Below are 3,827 nucleotides of genomic sequence, written 5' to 3' on the forward strand. Positions count from 1 at the left end.
CTCTTTTGAGTAAAAGTTTCTAAACTATGTGTGTATATTTGTATATACACATATATCATTGTCACTACTTATATATATAAGCTTAATTTGATCCATTTACTATACCTGTATTTTTCTTACCTCTATTGTAATTGGTCTTGTTTTTCAGATGCAGCAACTATTGCTCTTTAAATTTTGTGTATAATACAAAAAATAAGAATGTTTTCTCCAAGAGTACCACTCACATGACTACGAATAATTTTTTCCCAAATTCCACTGAGAAAAGAGAAATAAGTTCAATTAATTGCTTTGGCATTTCCCCCTATGTCTTGAGTCCCTCAGGCCTGCATACTTTATATTGGTTGGATTTTAATACCACATGGGACCGCAGTAACTTACTCCTTTTGATAGTATCTAAATAAGATTCTCACTGAATAGTGAAGGTTGATTAGAAACACACTCCACTTCACATTACCTCAAGAAAACAGTTTTACATATCTATGAATAGCAAATTTCATCTCCATTTCAGACTATCCTGAGCAATCATAGCAAGTGATAAATATCTCCCCCATTGTGAATTGAATGGGGTGTCCAGGGTTTTTGTTCTCTGGAAAGGAAGTTAAGTGCTAATGGCTACAGCATGAAAACACATGCAACTATGGCATCATGATTTGTTTTAGGAAAACTATTAATTTACTTGTTACAAAGCCAAGCAAGAACAACTCTTTAAAACTGTTGAACCATGTAAACCATTTTCCTTAAGGGTTTTAAATCTGAGAACAGCTTCTTGAAATTTATTGCTTTAATGAGATATTCTTTGCCTGCAGTCAAGATGAGCGCTAGATCATTGGTTTCCCTGCATGACACCTATGTATTCTTGTATGCACTTGATATCATTAGACTTATAATGACACAGCCAACAGCACATTAATGCTTTGAAGCATCTCTTTTGTCTCTTAGTTTATGTCTTTCATTTACACCTACAGCAGGCTAAATATCTCACTCTAAAAATAAGATATATTCTACTTTTATTGATACTGGCTGGATAATAAAACAATCTATTTTCATATTCATGTTTTAAGCCACACACACTCAATAGATATGGTTTCCAGACAACAAAAGGTAGTGGAATCAAATGTATTTTTATAGAAACCTAAATATGATGACCTACCTTGTTGGTATAAAAGAGCAGAAAATAGGGTTCTTGAGGCATGCAGACTCAACACTTAAAATTTTTTTAAAGTAAGTTCAATCCTAGAAGTGGTACAAAATTATTATTGCTTTTAAAAAGAGATGAACCCTTTTATGTTATTCAGGGCAAAGAGAAAAACAGCTTAGCACCTAATAGTCAGAAAGAACTAACGACCATTGCAGGAATCTACCCCTAATATTTCATGGCACATAGCATAAAGGATCTTTGAAGAAGAAATAAGATCAATTATTTTCAAATATTGCACATTGAAATTAAATAAATCACCATTAATTATTAATTAATTAATATTATTCTGATTAACTAATGGTTAATCAATATTGCACATTGAAATTAAAGAACTTCCAGGGGTTCTCAAACCTTTTAAACAGAACCAGTTCACTGTCCTTGAGACAGTTAAAGAGCTGGACTATAGTTTTAAAATAATACTATAAGTAGTGGCCCATGGGCTATAATTTGATGACCTCTGCTTTAAGTAGCATGCTTGATTTTATACATATGTTTGAAAGTATTTTATCTATAAGTTTATTATCCCTATGTATTTTATAATTATTAACAATTTCAGCCTGGTAGAAGAGTAAAATGAAGAATATATAAATTCCTAGGAACCTATGAATTAGATTCAACAATTAATTTTTTTCTCATGGTTGAATTATTTCTTTATCTTAATAAATTATCCTAAAGCAGATGAGTTATGATGTTCCTTAATATATATTTTTCCCTTTTCAATGTTTATTTCTAGTTGGATATGCTAATTTAAATTATGTTTTTCTTATATAGTCACATTTTGTTTTGCTTTTTAATTTTTTCTTAATTTTGCTTTTTAATTGTGTAAGAAAGCCAGTAGGTTAATATAGTAATAGAAGGATGGAACATAATTTATTCTTCCTAGTAAACCTTAGACCATATTTTTGTTATGTGTGAGATTGTAAAGTAGATAGTTATTTAAAAGTTGTAATGGTAATGATATAAGAAAAAATTATGCAAACTCTGTTTATATTTGCATTTTGCACCTTTGGCAGAAAAACAAAAATAATCAGAACTGTACATCATAAAGGAGAACACAATTCAACCTCCAGAGCATTGTTGACCAAGACATCTTACTGATTCTGTTAACAAAGAGACAGAGCAGATACATTCAGCAGACTTTCAAAAAATGTATCTTGTTAGTAATGTTAAATTGAACATCTGTGCTAATTCTCTTTTCGTTTGTCTTTTTTTTAAGTTGCATATTTTTTAGAAAAATTTAATTGGGGATTTCAACTTTTACCTTTGAGTATGTTTTAATTCCAGAAGTCAGGAATAGTCATGGGAAACATTTTAGTAGGCTATTAATTTTCTGTGACAATAGATTGGCCAATTTATGCTTCCATTTCTCTTTATTCCCTTTTTGGTGAAAAAATTCTTTACAAATCTTACCTTCCTACCTGCAAATGTCCTCAGTACCTCAAAAATCTAGCTCAGGTCACAAAGAAGGTATTTGTCTGGTACACTGCAAACCCAGTTTGATTCCTGGCACTAGATATGATTCCCTCCTCCCCTATGCTAGGGATGACTCCTGAGAACAGAGCAGGAGTAAGCCTAAAGCACCTCTAAGTATGCCTTCCCATAATAACAACCCACCAAAACCATAAAATCTAGTTCTCCATCTGCTTCACCTCAAACCACTTTTAACTTACAATAGAACTGCTAAAAATAGTAACCAGATAACCAATGTATTAGCTATGCTATAAAAACAAATAATCCCTGAATTCCCTTACACCAATAAAGTAAATGGGATTTAATTCTCACTCTGAATTAATTTGTTCAAATTGAAGCTTTGCCATTTGACTATACTGGGAAGGTGGGGGAGAGGAAAAGATGAGATGGAGGAGAAATAGACTCAGACAAACATAAAGAACTGTCATTATTAAATGATCTACTAGAGGTTGATAACTCTCAAAAAGAAACAAGAATAACAAAACAATGACCAAATGAGAAAATAAGGAAAAATGTACTATAAGAATACTTATACATATGTATATACAAGTATATATATATATCTATATATAACTATATACAAATATACATGTATATATGTATATACATACATGTATATACATAAGTATAAGTATATATAAGTATAAATATATAAGTATACTTATATATATAAGAATACTAATACTATAATAATAAAAATATTTGTGTCTAGCTTTGAAAACAGGATTTTATCAAAAGTGGTAGGAATGGTGTTTCAAAGCAATAAAATGAAATTTGCAAAGGTAAACAATTTTCAAGACTAAAGATGATCCTCTTGGCTGGGTCTAAGATGATTTGAGGTAGGAGGTGATAGTAATTTGTGTCAGGGAAGATAGGGTGAAGTTTTTTTTTCCTTTATTTAAACATCTTTTTTTTTTTTTTTTTTTTTTTTTTTTTTTTTTTTTTTTTTTTTTGGTTTTTGGGCCACACCCGGTAACGCTCAGGGGTTACTCCTGGCTATGTGCTCAGAAGTTTGCTCCTGGCTTGGGGGACCATATGGGACACCGGGGGATCGAACCGCGGTCCGTCCAAGGTTAGCGCAGGCAAGGCAGGCACCTTACCTTTAGCGCCACCGCCCGGCCCCTATTTAAACATCTTGATTACATAAATGATTGTGATT

The sequence above is a fragment of the Suncus etruscus genome, chromosome 1, assembly GCF_024139225.1.
Source record: "Suncus etruscus isolate mSunEtr1 chromosome 1, mSunEtr1.pri.cur, whole genome shotgun sequence".
Classification (NCBI taxonomy): Eukaryota; Metazoa; Chordata; class Mammalia; order Eulipotyphla; family Soricidae; genus Suncus; species Suncus etruscus.